The 20,412-nt window shown below is 39.0% G+C and overlaps 1 long non-coding RNA gene across 2 annotated transcripts; it reads left to right on the forward strand.

Moving 5' to 3' along the window:
• Nucleotides 1-6: 6 nt before the first annotated feature.
• Nucleotides 7-13,593, forward strand: LOC124779438. 2 transcript variants are annotated; one of them, XR_007015939.1, is made up of 4 exons: nucleotides 7-1,248; nucleotides 2,998-3,562; nucleotides 3,682-4,014; nucleotides 12,621-13,593. It is a non-coding gene; the product is annotated as an uncharacterized LOC124779438 (long non-coding RNA). The 2 variants fall into 2 exon arrangements; XR_007015938.1 differs by having other exon boundaries at nucleotides 2,998-4,014.
• Nucleotides 13,594-20,412: the final 6,819 nt, after the last annotated feature.

Raw genomic sequence — 20,412 nt, forward strand, 5'->3', positions numbered from 1 at the left:
ATTCCTGAAATATAAATCTCTAACCAGTTGTACCTTTCAGTGTTCTTGTTTCACACTGTTTTAGTGTTATAACAGTCTTTATGCCCTATAAGGGACTATAAAGTGTAGCAGAACTTGGAGCAGAAGATAGAGCCAATATGGTAATCAGGCCACAGCCAGAGTCATCCGGCACAGGGAATTGAACTACCTGATCAGTGGAAGCAACTACACCTGTATTGTCAGACCACAAGCACCACTGCAAGGCTAAATCTCCTGGAAGTACCACAGCCCAATCTGCTACCAGTTATGACAACTGTGTATTGCCTGTGTTCCAGATCATTCAGTGTGACATACATACACAATGACTTCCATGGTGTCACCAGGGAGCTGCAGCATTTAAGCCCAGCTGAACCAGTCCATTGCCATTGAGCATCTGGGGCAGTTATGTCATGCTTAATCTGTGACAGACAGTGCCACATCTATGATGCAGCCATATCTACCACCACTGGGCCTCAAAATGCTGCCTGTCACCTGAGCACACTGATGCTTGGGCAACTCAGGACTTTGGTACTACCTTGGGCGTACGAAGCAAGGACCCTGCCCTACCTGTCTTAGCCGAGGCATCAACTGAGGATCTTTGCACCCTTGAAAATTGCAGTGTGATGCAGCCACATTCACATTCAGCCACTGCTACCAGGTTGCCCATGCTTTGACCAGGGGAAACGAGCTTCTCGTAACACAGTGGCAAAGAGGCACAGGATAATCCATCATAGTCCATCGTACTGGGAGACATTGTGATGTAGTATTCACTTCACTCACCATCACCACTTACAGTTTCCAAGTCCCATGATTGTCCTCAAACAGCAATAAAGAAGTCAAAGAAGTTATTGTAACCTCACGAGGACCTTCTACTGCTGCACCTGCATCCATGCTGTCAGAGAACCATTGCCCACACCCAGCTTTCCTGTCATCCCATTATAATTGGTGTCAGAAGTGGGACGCTTCTGCTGCCGGGCCTCGAATCCCTACCTGTCACCTGAGCACCTAGACACATGGGCAACTCAGCTCTTTGCCACTGTCTTGGGAGTATGACTCAAGGGCACAGCCATCCCTGCCTCCTACTATAATTGGTGTCAGAAGAGCTCTTGAAGATGAAAGTGGGCAACCAGAAGTTAGTAGCCAGTTCCCTGGTTCCATTGCAGCACTTTTCTGAAAGGGGAGTGAGTGGATGGAAGGCAGAGTCCTGAAGAATCGTCTGGAGCAAGCAAGGTATGCAAGTAGCAGCCAGGACTTAAATATTCACTCATGGGGTTCCCTACACCCTTCAGTTTGACCTTCTCCTACTTCTCCTATAATTTCGGGGTGGGATACCACTGTATTGTTCAGCAATAGACTGAGGGCCAAACCATGAACTCCTGCAACATGCGTGCAGTGCAGTTAACTGGGTATTTCAGTGCATGCACTGAGTCACTTCCCGTAGTTTATTGGGTATGTCAACGGAAAGGGCATTATGCCAGCCAATGCCGAGTGGATGGTTGGCTCGGGCATGGGAAACCCTGAGGACCCCAAAAACTTCAATAATTTCTTAAGGATAAGCCAGAATAGGCATAATGTTTTCACTGTAACTTTTTTAGGATGAGTTAAGGATGATAGGGTGGGCATAAAACGTATGTCAGTAATTAAAGATAGGCATCATGTAGGATGTAAGGTAAAGCCTGAGAGTAGAATATCAGGAGATATAATCTGCTATAATGTGACCCCCAAGGAAGATACTACTTAGTTTGCTAAGACAGGTGGTGACATAGCAGGAAAATCAGTTAGATGTTGGAAAACATGTGGAAGTAGAGGAACTAACCCATGTGTAATATGTGGGGTCTTTTTAGACACCCAAGGCTTGTTTAACTACAAATAAACATTTTAATGTGGATGTAGACTACTCATTCTCCAGGTACGCTATTCACAGAGATTTTATTGTAACTGGGTAAAATATTTATTATTATATCACAGTCTGTAGTACAACAATTAAAATTTTTGCAGTGGTTCAGAAAATACCCAAGGTATACAATATGTGCTTTTCAGTGTTGTTACGAAAATAAGTCTTGGCAACAACACACTTATAAACGGACATTCATTTGTACATTGTTGCAAACAGTGAATAGAAAATACTTTCACAGTTTGGAATTGAGTTTTGTGGGAGGAACATATGGTGTTATAGTTTTTTTTTTTTTGTCAAGGATGGTGATATACGTTTTGCAAGGGGCTACAGTCTTGAGCAGGCTTTGGCAGATTTACTAAAGAGTGACAGTGAGAATGAGTCAATTTTTAGAAAGGAAGAGGACAGTGATGCTGATGGAGATATGATAGAGGAAGATAAACAAGTCGAAGATGAAGTAGATATGAATGACTGTGAAGAAGGTAACAATGGTATTCAGGTAACAAGTGCATCTACTTTTATGTCTAGAAGTGGACAAATAACGTATAATACAGTACCATCTTATGTGCGAAAGTAGGTTCCAAGCAACATAATATATGAAACTGCTTATATTCCACATCACCTTACCCCACAATTACAGGCAAGGGCAGATTGTTTTAGATTTTTTATCACCAATCACATGCAGAGGGTAATAGTAACACATACCAATAATCATGCAAAAGGTAATAAAATTTTGTATCTAACTCTTTAACACTGAATTGAACTAGATTCTACAGAGCTACAGGCATTCTTTGATCTACTAATAAGAGCTGGCTTGCATAAGGGACATGGGAAGCTTTTGAGTGAATTTTGGTCAGAAGAGTATGGCTTGCCTATTTTTTGAGCCACAAAGAGCTTTTCAAGGTTCGTGATATTTTGATGTGCCTCCGTTTCGATGATAAATTTACAAGGGAAGAAAGAAAAGCTGCTTCTGGATCAAAAGCTGCACCAATAAGGGCTGTGTTTGAAATGTTCATTGATGCAGGCATTTCATCTTATGTCCCTGGACCTTGTATTACAGTTGATGAGTATCTGTGTACTTTCAGGGGACGGTGTCCATTCAAGATGTACATTTCTTCGAAACCTGGAAAGTATGGGATAAAAGTGTGGACTGCTGTAGAGTGAGAGACCAATATGTTATAAATGCACAAGTTTAGATAGGGAAATCTGCTGAAGGAAGGGAAATAAATCAAAAGAAACAAATGTGACATGATTTAGTTGATCACCTGAAGGGAAGGGGTAGAAACATTACCACTGATAACTTTTTTTTACAAGTTTTGATTTGGGACAAGAACTTCTTGCTCATAAATTGACACTTATGGGAACTCTTTGGGCTAACTGAAAAGAGATACCAAAAGAAATGTTGCTGTCAAAACAGAGGCGTCCATTATCGACCACTTTTGGGTATGCACAGAATACTGCTTTAACTTTGTATGTTCTTACACAAAATAAATCAGTCACTTTGTTGCCTACTCTACACCAAACATTTGATGAAGTGAGCATGAGCACAAAAAACCTGACAATAATAATATTCTACAACTCAACAAAGTCAGGAGTTGATACAGTTGATAAGATGGCTAGACAGTATTCAGTGAAATGTGGAACAAAAAGGTGACCGCTTGCTGTATTTTTTGATATACTAGATTTAGCTTGTCTCAATGCTTATGTTCTGTATTGTAAATTTTTACGTGATATGAGAAGTAAAAATTCAATAAGAGAATTCTTCTCAGAACTAGGAAAAGAACTACTCAAACCTTACATTGAATGACGAATCCTGTCACCCCAGTTCAGAACACAACCCATTCGTTCAGCAATAATATCTTCAGGCTTCAAAGATCTTCGGAAGGAAAAATAACTCCATAACCAGGAATCTGATGTTCCAAACCTGAAAAGAAAATGGTGTGAGTCCTGCCCAAGGTCAAAGGACAGGAAAGTGAATCAACAATGTGACTGGTGTCACAAGTTTGCCTGTAAAGAACACGCTAGGATAAGTGTGTTGTGTAATGATTGTTGATCATATGACAAGGAGAGCAAGCAGGAGTGCATTTCTAATAAAATTACATGTAAGTGATATTACACATAACATTAATAATCAATTACAGTATTGTTACATAGTGTGTGGGTTATGAATATTTTGTGTTAAAATAATTTTTGGAACTAAAGAAACTAAACAAAATTTGTTTTCATATTTTAAACAAATGTAGTAAATAATTAAAACTTACATGTAACTTAATTATGTTAAGAAACTATGGAGTTGTAATATAAACATTGTGCATATGTTTTAAAGTTGCATGAATCACTTCGGGGTCAAAAGACCCCAGACATACGATATGTTTTTCCAGATCTGATACCACGCGGGTTAAAGGGATTTTTGTTACATGTGACACAGATGAGGCTGATATAGCACCTGTAGTCAGAAAAGAACTTCAGGCAGTGCCTGTAGCTGGGAAAATGGTAGGGTTATTGTGCAGCACAGGTGGGCTGATATAGTGTCCATAGGTGGGTCAGTGTTATCACTGGATAAATCTCACAGTCAGGGGAATTATTAAAGAATTAAAAAAGACTGAAAAGAGTAATTACAGTATAGGAGTTTGGATAGATTCCCCAGTCTCAGTGTCTTGACACCACGACCAACTATCTTGAAAATCAGAGGGTTCACTTAGTGTTGTATTGCCAAACAGTAGGGCAGTGCACATAACATTCTGCTTCCATAGTCAGTCCTATTGTCCATAGATTAAGGAAGGGTTTAGCCCACAATATATGCATTCTCCTTGCTACTCTTTAGCAACAGGTAGTGTAGTGTAAACTTGCAGACAATGATATAGAGAAAAGTAGATAAGAGCAAATCAGATTGTTGTACAAGGAAGCCATCCTGGTACCTGCTCCCTCCCACATAGTAGAGCCGAAAGCTGCTCACCAGTGAGAAACAGACTGACAAAAGATAGAATTAATTGTGAATGAACACACTGTGTGCAAGCCAATTGCTAGTGTTGTCCAAAGAAGTATAAATAGTGAAAAAGAAGCAAGGGTCACTTTCAGTGAAATTAAAAATGTAAATTGTACATACTTGTAAGTAAATTAGTGCCTATGTTACTGCAAAATTTTGAATGGAAATCTGGGCCCGTATTTTTGTTTGAAAGGAGGAATGGTAAGGGACTAAAAGCATAGTAGACTTGGAGCAGAAGATGGAGCCAGAACAGTAATCAGGCCACAGCTAAAGCCAGCCAGCTCTGGTCACTGAACTGTATGCTCAGTGGATGTGATCACCCCTGTGTTGTCAGACCACATGTACCACTGCCAGGACAATTCAAGTCTCCAGGCAGTGCTTCAGCCTGACCCTCTGCCAGGTATGACGGCCATCATTGTCTGTGTCCCAGATTGTTTGGTGTGTCACGCATATGCACCCACTACCACAAATTCAGCTGCAGGCTGCAGCATTTAAACCAAACAAAACCAACACATCATCATCATCATCATCATCGAACAGCTGGGGCTGTCATGTGATGCCTAGTCTGTGATGAACAGAGCCGTGTTGATTACACAGCTGTATCTACTGCCACTGGGCCTTGAATACCTGCCTGTTGCCTGGGCAACTCAACACTTTGACTCCATCTCGGGAGGATGACACAAGGGCCCAGTCATCCCTGCCTTCACCAAGGCATCAACAGAGGACTTCTGCACTCTGGGACACTAAACCATGACACAGCCAGATCTTCTCACAGCCGCCACCACAGCTGTAGTATTTTGACAAGAGGATACAAGCTCCTTACAACAGAGGAGCAGCAGCAGCAGCAGCAGCAGCTGCAGGACAAACGGTCACCAACCAGAGGCCATTGTATTAGGGGATGCTGTGATGGAGTATTTATCTTGTTTGCTATCATCACTTTCATTTTCGAAGTCCCTTGATTGTAAACAGACAGCATTTAGGATGTTAATGTAACCTCACCAGGATCTTCTACTACTACACATGCATCCATTCTTGTCAGAGAACTACTGCCTACACCCAGCCATCCTGTTATAGCCTACCCTAAATAGTATTATCTTTGTGTCTAATACATCCACCAGAGCAATAACCACCTGAAGTTTTGAATGGGAAATTAATTTACCTCGGGGAAATTCATTACAATATTTTTAGCAGAAAACCGAGTTTACTGGGGAAAGATAAAGTGATGTTTTTTTGTTGCATGCCGAATTACATGTGTGTTGATTAAAGTCAACCCCACCACAAGCACAGGTAACATCACAGTTGCCATAGCAATCTTCTTAATTTTGGCAACTATGACTTCTGGAGGCACTTCTGTCTTCATCCAGAATGAGGTTTTTCTGTGTAGCAAGCATAACAGAGACCTTCTGCTTCCACTCTGTGATGCTGTCAAGAGACCTTTATGAGGTACTAGTGGTTGGGCTAGCCTGACCAAGGTGTGCTACACTTTCATCACTCCTCCTCCACCTTGGCCTGACCTGCCTTCCAGACGGCATTCTTATACTTTTGTTTATCATCATTGTAGTTTCTTTTTTATCTTATTTTTTATGTAAGATTCCATCAGAACATCTGAACCAAAGTTACTTGGTAGGAGGAAATCACACTGTAATTCAATAAAACTGATAAGAAAATTTAAAAACCAGGACAGAAGAGTATAAAAATAATTTAAAAATTGAGAAAAGGTTAGTAATACTGCATACAATAAATAACCTGTTACTGCATCAGGCTTTAAACTACTGTGAGTAACTCCTGTAAAAGAATAAAAGTGGTGTGCCACAAGGAAGACTAACAACTTAAATTTCATTAATTTAAGGTCAATTACTAAATTTCTCAGTTCTGCTTATTGGAAACAGAATGTGCAAAATAGTGCATACTATTCTGTTCAGTGGTTCAAGAAGTATTATCCAATTGGGAATTATTTTTCTACCTAGTGTTTACTGCATGCAGTCTCTTTAGAATATGACCATTTTATTAACTGTGAGCCCCCTGAGGAAGTATGTGTACAGGGGTAGCAGAGCTAGCATCCACATGCTTGAACAATTGTTTGCATATCTTCCAAACTGCACTTTTCTGTACTAAGAGTATTCTTTGTGAATGCACAGAACTGTCCCAAAAGCCACAGGATGCATTGGTAACAGAGTGAAAGTATGTAAAGTACACCAGATTTCATGTATCAGTATCAGAGACAATGGAGATTATTCTTGTAGTACACACAGTAACCATTTGGTTTCTGTGCGTAATGGTGAAAGTGATATTTTCGGGAAAGATTTTCTTCTGTCTTCAATTCTGAGAATTTAAAATGTTCCATTTAACTGATTATCTGACCACCTTGGGCAGTAAAATTTCACTTTTAAAGGAGTTGAGTGGGGGGAGATTGGTGCTTAACATCCTGTCGACAACGAGGTCATTAGAGATGGAGCACAAGTTCGGATTAGGGAAGGATGGGGAAGGAAATCGACCATGCCATTTCAAAAGAACCATCCCACCATTTCCATGAAATGATTTAGGGAAATCACGGAAAACCTAAATCAGAATAGCAGGAGATGAGTTTGAACCGTCTTCCTCCCAAATGCGGGTCCAGTGCACTAACCACTGCGCCACCTCGCTCTGTAAAAGGAGTTGAGTGTCAAAAACTGTGTGTACCTTATTTTGTTAAAGTTATGCATAATCACTTGTCTGTAAGTCCCAAAGCTAATTCATCAACTATTCTATTTTTTCTAAATCATTTTCATTAATGTGTCATCCTTTCTTTCCACTTGATCTGCTTGAGTGAAAGGTTTACCTAATTATCCTAATTTTACAAGGACGGGCAGTATTGTCTTCAAGAGGTAATTCAGATATTAATGAGGCACAGCTGTGACTGAAATAAATAATCAATGTTGTTGTGTGTTGTTGTTGTTGTTGTTGTTGTTGCCTTCAGTCAGAAGACTGGTTTGATGCAGCTCTCCAAGCTACTCTACCCTGTACAAGTGTCTACATCTACGAATAACTACTGCAAACTACATCATTCTGAAGGTGCTTACTGTATTCATCTCTTGATCTCTCTCTATGATTTTTACCCCCCAAACCTCCCTCCAGTACTAAATTAGTGATACCTTTATGTCTTTGAATGTGTTCTATCAACGGATCCTTCCTTTAGTCAAATTCTGTCACAAATTTCTTGTCTCTCCAATTTTATTCAGTACCTCCTCATCAGTTATGCGATCTACCCATCTAATCTTCAGCATTCTTCTGTAGTATCATAATTCAAAAACTTCTTTTGTCTTTTTGTCTAAACTGTTTGTCATCCATGTTTCACGTGTCTACACTTTGGAAAAATAATTTCAGAAAAGACTTTCTAACACTTAAATCTATATTCAGTGTTAACAACTTTCTCTGTTCCACACACACCTTTCTTGCCATTGACAGTCTACATTTTATATCCTCTCTGCTTTGGGCATCATCAGTTATTTTGTTGCCCAAATAGTAAAACTCATCTACTACTTTAAGCATCTCATTTCCTCATCTGATTCCCTTAGAGTCTCCTGATTTAATTCAACTACATTACATTATCCTTGTTTTGCTTTTGTTGATGTTCACCTTATATCTTTCTTTCAAGACACTGGCTATTCTGTTCAACTGCTCTTCCAAGTCTTTGTTCTGTCCAACAGTATTTATTACAAGGTCATTTGAAAACCTCACAGATTTTATTTCTTCTCCATGAACTTTAATTCCTACTCCAAATTTTTCTTTTGTTTCCTTTACTGCTTGCTCAGGGTACAGATTGAATAACATCGGGAATAGGCTACAACCTTATCTTCCTTTCTCAACTACTGCTTCCCTTTCATGCCTCTTGACTATTATAACTGCTATATGGTTTTCATACAGGCTGTAAATAGCCTTTTGCTCCCTGTATTTTATCCCTGCTATCTTCAGACTTTCAAAGAGAATATTCCAGTGAACATTCTCAAAAACTTTCTCCAAGTCTACAGATGCTGTAAATATAGTTTTTGCCTTTCCCTAACCTATCTTCCAAAAGAAGTCAGAGGGTAAATACTTCCGCACATGTTCCTACATTTCTTTGGAATCCAAACTGATCTTCCCTGAGGTTGGCCTCTACCAGTTTTCCATTCTTCTGTGAAGTATTCGTTTTAGTATTTTGCATCCATGACTTATTAATGATATTTTGGGAATCTGTCAGCATCTGTTTTCTTTGGAATTGGAATTATTACATTTTTCTTGAAGTCTGAGGGTATTTCACCTGTCTCGTACATCTTGCACACCTGATGAAATAGGTCTGTTATGGCTGGCTCTCTCAAGGCTGCCATTAGTTCTGATGGAATGTCGTCTACTCCAGGGGTCTTGTTTTGATGTAGATCTTTCATTTCTCTATCAGATTCTTATCACAGCATCATATCTCCTGTCTTACCTTCAACTGTGTCCTCTTCCCTTTCCATTATATTGTGTATAAGTTCAGCTCCCTTGCACATACTCTCTATATACTCCTTCCACCTTTCAGCTTTTTCTTCTTTGCTTCATAATGGTTTTTGCATCTCAGCTCTTGATATTCATACAGCTGCTTCTCTTTCCTCCCAGGGCCTATTCAGTTTTCTTGTAGGCAGTATCTATCTTTCCCTGTAGTAAAATACTCTTCTAAATCCTTACATTTGTTCTCTAGCCTTTCCTGCTTAGCCTTTTTCCACTTCCTGTAAGTCTAATTTTTTTTTATGTGTTTATATTCCATTTCACCTGATTCGTATGCTGCATTCTTATAGTTTCTCCCTCCATTAATTAAATTCAGTATCTCCTCTGATATCCAAGAATCCCTACTAGTCTTTGTCCTTTTACGTATTTGATCCTCCACTATTTCCTGTCACAAGTCTACCCATTCATCTTCTACTGTATTCCTTTTCCCTGAGCTAGTCAATCGTTGCCTAATGCTTTCTCTGAAACTCTCAACAACCTCTCATTCTTTCAACTGATCCATGTCCCAGCTCCTCAAATTTCTACCTTTTTGCATCTTCTTCAATTTTACTCTTCAGTTCATAACCAAAAAATTCTGGTTAGAGCCGACATCTGTCCCTAGAAATGTCCCTCAGTTTAAAATCTAGTTCTGAACCTCTGTCTAATCATTACATAATTAATACGAATCCATCCAGTGTCTGCAGATCCCTTCCACATACACATCCTTCTTTCAGGATTCTTAAACCAAGTTATAATGATGATTAAATTACGCCCTGTATAAACTTCTACCAGGTGGCTTCCTCTTTCATTCCTTTCCCCATTCCATATTCACCTACTATATTTCCTTCTCTTCCTTTTCCTGCTATTGAATTCCAGTTCCCCATCAGAATTAAATTTTCATCTCTTTTAAACAACTGAATAATTTCTTTTATCTCAACATACAGTTCTTCAGTCTCTTCATCATGTATGGAATTAGTTGGTATAGATTTGAACTATTGTGGTGGGTGTGGGCTTCATTTTTGTCTGGGCTGCAGTAATTTGTTTACTATGCTGTTCATAATAGCTTACCTGCATTCTCATTTTCTTAGTCATTATTAAATCTACTCCTGCATTGCCCCTATTTGATGCTGTATTTATAACCCTGTATCCACCTGACCAGAAGTCCTGTTCCTCCTGCCACCAAACTTCACTAATTCCCACTATATCTATCTTCAATCTACCCATGTCCCTTTTTAAATTTTCTAACTTACCTGTAGAATGCCAGTTTCGTTTCTCCTGATGACGACATCCTCCTGTGTAGTCCCGGCCTGGGGGATTATTTTACCTCAGGAGTATTTTTCCCAGAAGGAAGCCATCATCATTTAACCACACAGTAGAGCTGCATGCCCTTGGGAAAAATTATGGTTGTAGTTTCCCCTTGCTTTCAGCCATATGCAGTACCAGCACATCAAGACCATTGTGGTTGATGTTACTAGGCCAGATCACTGATACTTGCAGAGAAATCATGTAATATCTGCACAAACTAAGTTGACACTTACCGTGGCATCTGATGGAAGCAATTGTAAATGGGAAATGCCTTTATGGTCGGCCCCATAAGTCACTGCACTGAGTGACACATTCAAAGTAAAAGCATCAGCATTTTTAAGTGAATCATGTATGTAAACATTTTAAATACTAAAAAAACTGTAAAGCAGCCAGGAATGTAGCAAAAAGTAAAATAAGTGTGGGAAAGGAAGAAATCACTCTCCCAGTTAACACTCCCAACAAATATTTTGTAAACTCTGCACATTCCCTTGTATCACAAAGTAACGATACATCTGATGCTTGAGCCCTTCCCTTTGCAATTATGAAGTAAAACAAATGAAAGATTCACTTGGAGAAGAATTATTGCCACACAAGCTGAACAACTCTTGAACACTTGAGTACTATGGTTTCAGTAACTATTTTGTAAAATGTATAATAAAGAAAATCAGAATGCCCCTGCTCTGTGTTGTAAATAAAATTTTTGTTGTTGTTACTTCCTTTGAAAGCCTTCAAACACAAAAAAAGTGATGGAGACATACCAGATAACTATAGACCAATGTCAATTGTGTCCATAACATCTCTCTCTCTCTCTCTCTCTCTCTCTCTCTCTCTCTCTCTCTCTCTCTCTCACACACACACACACACACACACACACACACACACACACACACACACACACTCATTTACATCGGTATTCAAGAAGGTTCTGTTCTTGGACCATTCCTCTATATTGTCTATGTTCACGACTTCTCAAACTATATGGCTGCAAAAATATTCTATATGCTGATGATATGACTTTGATTTCATCCAGTGAGAATATGCAGGTAGTGAATGGACAGAAATAAGAAACTATTTGAAAAAAGTAGCCAATGATGTAAAGCCAACTAGTTATGTATAAAAAACATAAAAAGGGATGTTTATTTTAACCTAAAAACATCAAAAGAAGAGAATCAAAATGTTGGGCCTCGTAACAGACCAAGATCATCCTGCAGACACTTATTTAAAGAGCTAGAGATATTCGCTGTAGCCTCACAATATATTTATTCACTTATGAAATTTGTTATTATAATCCGAACGAATTCAAAAGTAATAGCAGTGTACATGGCTACAACACTAGGAGAAAGGATAATCTTCACTACTCAAGGTTAAATCTAACTTCGGCTCAGAAGGGGGTAAATTATGCTGCCACAAAAGTCTTTGGTCACTTACCTAATAACATCAAAAGTCTGACAGATAGCCATATTGCATTTAAAAGGAAATTAAAAGAATTTCTTAATGGCAACTCCTTCTACTCGTTAGATGACTTTTTGGATATAGTAAGTGGGAAGTGGGTAGTTTCCCCAACCTCAAAAATAAATAAATAAAATAAAAATAAATAAATAAATATTAAGTGTCATGTAATATTTGGTAATATTTTGTGTAATGTAATATCTTGTATAGACACCTTTTATTAACCTGACATGTTCCACATCATTACAAAGGGTTGTATTCATGATCTATGGAACAAGTACTAATCTAATCTAATCTAGCGACTAATGGAGTAAGCTTATAAAATATTTGACTGGTAAACTTGCATGTATGGTTTTTCTACTACATAAACAAAGATATACTATTGACAGAAATTTACTGGTTCTTTATTACTATACATTCTTTCAGTCACTCCTGCAGTATTGAGTACTGTTATCATGGAAGTTCACTAGATACAAAATGTATTTTCAGATGGCAGAAAAAGTAACCAGATGTATTCAGTGACTGTGTCCGAGAGAATACTGTAAGAAGCATTTTAGTCGACTCAGTGTAATGATACTCTCGAGTCTCTATAACTGTTATTACATGTACAACTGCTTAATATATGTCAAAGGAAATACACAGAAATTTACCCCAAGAATGAATGTACATTCACACAGTACCAGAAAAAACTGCATGCTAGTTGTACAATTTTCAATACAGTCAGTGATACATAACAGCCACAAGAAACTGAGTCTGAAGATGTATAATAAACTGCCCCCCGCTGTAAAAATCCTAATTCTAAGTAAATTTAATGTTGTAATAGAGGTATGGTTTAAAAATAAGGCATGTTATTCAGTGGAAGAACACCTTCAAAGTAACATGAAAGACATGTATAACAAGGAAAAATGCCTAATTACTAGGAAATAAGAATATCATATTTGTGTACTTGTTCAAATCATGTGTGTGATCATAATCATTCAAATCACATGTGTGATCATAATATACTTGTTCATATATGAAACATGTAAATTTACCATAATATAACGTGAAATTGGAAGAAAGTGTGTGTACTTCTGTAATCAATATGCAGATACATAATGGAAGAGATGGTGTATATATTCATGCTTAATTGTCTAGATGTGTAATGAGATATACTCAAATGTTAATTATGTAATGATTATCATCAATTTGTAAATGTCTTAAAACTATTTGTATTTAACTAAAAATACCTGTACATATATATCTTCACTTGATGACATTAATTACCTGGTAAACATACTAAAGGTTAGTAAACAAACAGTCATTCTTGACCTTTGTCACTTAATTATGACTGTCATCAGTGAACTGTTTGTGAATATATTAATTCTGTAAAACTTGTGTTCTTTCATGTTTATCTATTGATGTACTGTACAGTCAACTCTGATGTCATTGTGGTTAAAATAAACAATGATTTGTTAGTAAATGGAATGGTTATAAGTTCCTCATTTAAAAAATGCATAGACTGCTTCACTTTCTAATGAAAAAGTAACTTCTTTTTCAATGACTGTCATCTAATTCCAATAACTGTTACTAAATCCTATAATACATAAATATTTTCTCGGGATGAAAAAAAGTATGGATATGGGAAGAATTACAAAAAATGTGTTTTATTTTCCTAATAATTAGTTTCTGATTTTGAGGTCCAACTGAAAATAAGGCAGAATGAAATGATGAAAATTGTAATGAATCTCATTTTTTATATTCAGTAAAATTCCTTTAAGAATGTGACATTTAGCTTAGTATCTGCAATTCTCACATGATAGACACAAAAAATGCTGCACGCTAATCAGGTGATCTGACTAATGAGGAAAGAGTTCAAGAACTTCATTGATTTAAATTTATTGTAATTGTTAAACCACAGCTACAACTTAACCACACTTAGGCATACCAAATTGTATCTGAGAGGTGTCTGCTTTCTGTAACTTTTGGGTGACTACCACACTTTTAACCATCACACCCTATTGGCAGTTTGCAAGTGCTGTCATTCCACTGGCCATTTATTGCCAGTAGCGAGCTGAGCAGTAGCTTATAATTGTTATCATGGCTCATGTCAACTAGTCAATTTTAGACATACACATGAAAGAGGGCATTACTGCCAGTTTTGCAAAAAATGAGTGCAGTCTAGTAGTCCTACATTTCAAACAAAAGAAAATTAATTATGTAACTTAATTTTTTGAGTTGATAATTAAAACTTTATGATGATCCTTTGTACAGAAGACCAACATACAACTGCACAATTTCTGGAACTCTTGCAATATTATTCCAAGCTGTCAGAAATTGGTATGTGTTCCTCTCACTGTAATGAGTTTGTACCACTGGCAGGTCTGTCTTCAAGTTCCCAGCAGTATGGTATCAATTGAGCTATTGTGATCAGTTAATGTAGTGCAGATTTTATTTTGTGTGGTGCTTGGATATGGCATGCAACTATCAGACTCTGTGTCCAGGTTTAGTATCTGCAGTACTATATAAATGAGCATTTCAGTTTTTCTATGTTCATAAAAGAGGTATCTTTGAAGGTTACAGAGTTGTTTTACTCTCTGTGACCAGATGAAATATGAATTTGTAGAATGAAGAACTTTTCTTCTGTTGATGTGACTGAAGACTCCGGTGCTACACCATTTGTTCATATTATTTGAGAGATAAACCTTGATGAATCCATAGTGTTCCATAAACTACATGTGTCTCCTAAGTGGTGTTAACTGGAAAGCACCTGAGGGGTATCACCTGTCATTGGCTTGTTTTGGTCTTGGCTAAACCTCACTACCTAAACTGGAACTAAGTGAAGCCACAAGACCTTCTTCAGCAGCTCCCATTGATTGTGATGATGGAACTTTGTATCTAACATAGATCAAAATTCTTGGCTTAAGTACAAGGGTTATAAGGTTGGCAAAAAGCAAGAGTGGGAGAGGAGCCTGTGATGTTCACCTGCTTTGTTTCTTTGTTGATAGTCCGATAGTCCTTGGTGTTGGTGTACTGCATTGTTATACTGGCTGAAAAAGGGAGGGGGGGGGGTGTGTGGAAGTTCAACACTGACTGCTGTAAATGATGTAGCCAATAGTTGCACAGTTGCGTTTCACAGCTCTTTACTTTCAGTTCACAACCTCAAATATTACACAGTTATATGGCCAGTTCACTATTGGTTAACTTTTGAAAAGCCTCATTAATAATTTGCAGGCAAACATCAGCATACTGTTACAACAGTTTGCTGTTGAACATCTATGGGCAGTAAATACCTAACCACAAAGCTCACTACTCATCATCATCATCATCTTGGACAGTTTCCAGCCACTGGCTGGGTCTGTCGGGAACACAAGCCTCTCCACCGTGTTCTGTCTTTCCACCATTCCCCCTCTTCCACCTTCGTCCAGTTCTCTTCTCTTCTCATCACACATTCCTTCACTCCCTTCACCCATCTATCTCTTGGTCTTCCTCTGGGCCTCTTCCCCTCCAGTTGCAGATCAAACATCCTCTTTGGAATTCTTCCCTCATCCATTCTCTTCATGTGTCCATACCACTGCAGTCTTGATTTTTCTATCCTGTCCTGTACTGGTTCCTCCTTTAGTCTTTCCCTCACATACAAATTTCGCAATCTGTCTCGTCTTGTTACACCCAACCTGCTCCTCTGGAACTTCATTTCACTAGCCTGTATTCTACTTTTGTCGCTTTTGTGCATTACCCATGTCTCACTTCCATATGTCAATATGGGGACAAAGTAGGTTCGGTATATAATTCCCTTGGATTTCTGTGGCACCTCCTTGCTCCAAATAAGCCCCCTAATGCATTTGTAGAACTGCCCTGCTTTTCTGCATCTTTCATTTATTTCCATTGCGTTTCCCCCCTTACTTTCAATCACGCTTCCCAGGTACTTGAAGTTCTCTACCACTTGTAGTTTTTCCCCTCCACAAGTTATATCCACATTTGGCCTATTCTTCTTCCTTGTTGTGACGATTATTTCACTTTTCTTTGCAGAGAAATGCATTCCATATTGTGCTGCCGTTGCCTCCCATGCATCTAACTGCTCTTGCACCTCCTTCACGCAATTTCCCCATAACATCAGGTCATCGGCAAAAAGCACTGCTTTCATTTTATGATCTCCAATTGCATCTGATACTTGCTGTAGGATTTCATCCATAACAATAATAAACAATAAAGGCGAAAGTGCACTTCCCTGTCGCAGCCCATTTTCCAGCTTGAACCATGCAGTACGTTCCCTCCCCACTTTCACACAACTCTCACTTCCCTCATACATTTTTCTGACTTTTCGTGTAATCTCTTCATCTATCCCTTTTGCGTTCAGCACATCCCAGAGCTTGTCCCTACAGATACTATCATACGCCTTCTCAATATCCAAAAAGGCCATGATTAAGTCCTTCCCGTACTCATAGCGCCTTTCCTGCAGTTGCCTTACCGCAAATATGAGGTCCGTTGTTGATCTTCCCGGTCTGAAACCGTACTGCTCCTCTTGCAGTCTACTTTCAATACTGCTTCTTATTCTCTTCTCCAGCATCTTTTCATAGATTTTTCCACAGTGGCATAGCAGAGTGATTCCTCTGTAGTTCTCACATCTCCTTTTATCCCCTTTCTTGAAGATCGGGACTATAATTCCTTTCTTCCAATCCTCAGGAATTCTGTTCTCCTTCCACACCACCCTCAGCACTCTGTATAGCCACTGGGTTCCTACTTCTCCTGCTGCTCGTATCATATCCACTGTTACTTCGTCCCAACCTGGTGCCTTGCCCCCTTTCATCCTCTTTATGGCTTCTTCCACTTCATTCCAAGTTAGATCATCAATTTCCCCACTATTATAATCGTCTGCTGCCTTAGGCTCTCCATCGCTGTTAGTTACCTGCTTGGCAGCATTCAACAGATCTTCAAAGTACTCCTTCCAAATCTTTTTGAGCTCATGCATTTCCTCCACAACTCTTCCATTATTATCCATGATCCTCAGGCACTCGCTTCTGTCATTCCTCTTATTTCTTACCATGGTGTAAAGTACTTTTTTGTTCCCTTCACTGTCCTCTTCTAACATTCTTGTCCATTTTTCCATCCACTTCTTCTTCTCCGCCCTTACTATGGTCTGTGCCGCTTTCTTGCTTTCCTTATATTTTACCCTAGCTTCCTCTGTTCGGGTCTGGAACCATTCTCTGAAGGCTTTGTTCTTTCGAAGTACTGCCTCTTTACATATGTTGTTCCACCATGGGGTTTCCCTACTTCTCCTCTTTGTGCTAGTTCTTCCGCACACAGTCTCAGCTGCCTCAACTAGAGCCCTCTTAAAATCGCCCCATTCTTCTTCCACTGTTCTCTGATCTTCCTTTGGCAGCTTCTTCCTGATCAGTGTCTGGTACTGGGTCCTCCGTTCATCCTCTTTCAGCATCCATGTCTTCAACCTTTTCTCCTGTATATCTGTTGCCCTCCTATCTTTTTTCTCTCTTAGGGTGGCTACCAACAGCCGATGGTCGCTGTCTAAGGCCTCAGATGGTATGACCTTAACATCTGTGAGGCTGCTCATCATCTGCCTATCCACTAGTACATAGTCTACTACTGAAGTTTGGGACCAGTCCCCACTGTACCAAGTTATTTTGTGACTACTCCTCTTCTTGTACCACGAATTTGCGATCGCCAGCCCATTCCTCTTGCAGAATTCCAGCAACAATTTTCCTTCTCTATTTCGGTTCCCCCAGCCCTCTGGTCCCATTATCTCCTCGAATCCTTTCCTGTCTGTGCCAACATGTGCATTGAGGTCCCCTATTATAATCTGATTTCCTCCATTTAGCTGCTTTTGCATGTCATCTTCAAATTCCTCCTTCTCCTTTTTTGTACACCCCACCTGTGGGGCATATGCTTGGATGATTTCAATGCTTTTTCCTTTCACCCGTACTCTGGCTTTTATCATTCGATCATTGATACCTTCCACCTCCTCCTGCAGACCCTCTCTGACCACTATTGCCACTCCATTTCTTCCCCTCTCATTCCCTATCCAGTACAGTTTACATCCTTTACTTAGTGGTTTTTCACCAACTCCTCTCCACCTAGTCTCAGCAAGTCCCAAGATGTCCAATTTCCTCCTTTCCATCATTTCTACAATTTCTTCTAACTTCCCAGTTAGAGTCCTTACGTTTAAGGTGCCCAGCCGTAAACCATCTCGTAATCCTTTTCCATTGCTTGGTCCGTTTCCTTTAAATCCGTTCCGTGATCCGAGGCATGTTCCCTTTTTGAAAGCAGTTGATTTATCCACTACTGGCTTGCTAGGCCTATCGCAGCTTCACCAGAGCCCCGTTAGCCGTCACGTTTCACTCAAATAAATTGAACACACACTGTCATTGTTTTAACACACAGCCTATTTATGTCAGACTAATTCCACTGTTCAGTTGACGCATTACTATAACTTATACAGACTTCCTGTCTGAAAATCGGCCGTTGACTGACTGTATCGGGTCCAAAAATTGGGCCTTTATATATCTTCACAATAATAAGCACTGAAACTATACCCTGTTCAATGTTTAAGTTACAGAAATTACAATTAAAACATACCCCATTCAATTAACTGAATACATGGAAAAATTCTTCCTTTTTAACAGTTTTTTCTACCACAAAGGCTAGGCCGAATTATTTGTTTAAATAATGAAATTAACAGATATAGTTATACAAACAATGCTTTTGACAAACCTGATAATTATTTTGGAATTAATTAAGGGCTGGCTTTGCTAACATGTTTTCGAATAGAGCCAAATAAATACTTAAAGAACCCTAGTAGTTCTTCTTCCCAATGTTTATAATTGGTACACATTTTATATTTGTTTATAAGTCAACAATTGAATCTAAGTCGCAAAACAATTACTGATTTCACACTATAATGATCTGTAGCAAAAAATATTAACTAGGAGTAGTCAAAATAAATTAGGAAATTAATTACATACACAAAACAAAGCACAAAATTAAATCTGGTGCTATATTTCTTAAGACTGAGGGGCAAACTTTTCTTTTTTATGGAAATACAGATTATATTCATGCATGTTAAAGGTAATTAGGCAAAAATGAAAACAAAACGAATTTATGGAGGCAGATGACAAAACGAGAGGAAGTAAAGAGATCCCAGCTTGCTTCATAACAAGTCCTTTGGCCACTCAGAAGTATTCCCTGAAATTTTCCTAAAATAGAGCAAAAAATTTACAGTTTTTGTTGCAGCATTATATTTGAGCTTCTTGGAGCTGATGAAATGTCTTCTTGGAGCTGATGAAATGTGTTTATTTCACAGAATTCCTCTATGAAGGAAATGTTTTTAGTTATCCTGCCAGATGTGAAAATGGGTGATAAGGACATATCATCATGTCTAACATTGCTCATGTCCAGCAAGGGCACCTGGTGTGGGAACTTAGCCGATATCGCAGGCCATTGACACAAGCTTTCCCAGTGGGCAAATACAATGCTACATGGTGGCGGTCTTCTCCGCAGATCCTGTTATCTGACTCACCTGTATTGTGGACTCCACAATACTGCAGCTGTTTACTTTGTGTCCAGTGTACAGCGAACTTGTGGTGTCCACAACCTGTACTGAACTTTGATTACAGAAATGAGTATTATTCATCTAAGTGCAGCTTGGACTTTATTTCACTACTCTGAAATAATCTCATAATAAATTATATTGTGGCTCAGTTGAATATTTTGCTAAGAACTAACTTACATCCTTACATGGCTGTTAGTGAAGTTATTAGTGTTTGTGGCGCCGATGAAATTGACATCAACATCGATATGCATTCATCTTTGAACTCTAACTATTATCTTTGGCTATTCTGCCATGTTCAGTTCAGTTCTTTGTGATCCTTGTATGTGTTAAGGCTAATAAATGAACTACTGCTAAAGGGGTGTGATTTTTGGTGAAACCAACCCGAACACACCACTCACTGGTGACCCGGAGTTGTAACGTCTTCCGTTTACGCCGTTTTATTGCGTCCGCGACCTCCGCGTTGGTTATTTTCGCGTGTATTACATCGACACAGCATTCGAACAATGACTTCGGCCCAGCGCCTAACGCCGGATTTTGTGATCAACATGCATCTTGTTGCGGGTGATGTAGACCCAACAGGACTGCAATACGATGCCTCTCACTTGATGATTCTGCTGATTTCGGTGGATGTTTTCGAGCCTAAACAATAAGTGAGGTTAGGAGTGCGCATGACTCTGGCTATTAAATACCTTTGTTCCTGCCACATGTGCCCTCCCTCATCGACTGTGCCATTACCTC

Source organism: Schistocerca piceifrons, chromosome 1 (genome assembly GCF_021461385.2).
Source record: "Schistocerca piceifrons isolate TAMUIC-IGC-003096 chromosome 1, iqSchPice1.1, whole genome shotgun sequence".
NCBI lineage: Eukaryota > Metazoa > Arthropoda > Insecta > Orthoptera > Acrididae > Schistocerca > Schistocerca piceifrons.